The sequence below is a fragment of the Myotis brandtii genome, unplaced genomic scaffold, assembly GCF_000412655.1.
Source record: "Myotis brandtii unplaced genomic scaffold, ASM41265v1 scaffold5468, whole genome shotgun sequence".
Lineage (NCBI taxonomy): Eukaryota > Metazoa > Chordata > Mammalia > Chiroptera > Vespertilionidae > Myotis > Myotis brandtii.
In genome coordinates this window covers 59,583-59,856 of record NW_005370023.1, presented here as the reverse complement: position 1 = coordinate 59,856, position 274 = coordinate 59,583, and positions in this window count along the sequence as shown.

Below are 274 nucleotides of genomic sequence, written 5' to 3'. Positions count from 1 at the left end.
GGAACACTGAGTCAACAGGGACACGTTAACTGGAGCCCTCTGACCTTGGGATAACTGTGCTGTCCTTCCCAGGTAAAGGAAAATGTGCTTCCTAAGACCAGTATGACCACTACAAATGGGATTTCACATTACAATCAATAGGGTATTTAATCAAATGGGATGATTTGTATAATTCAGAAAATCAAAATAACTTTTCTATTGTTAAACAAAGCAAATAAGTACAGAAGCCAAACAGCAGCGTTAGAGTTAAACTACAGTTTCTACCCGAGATGAT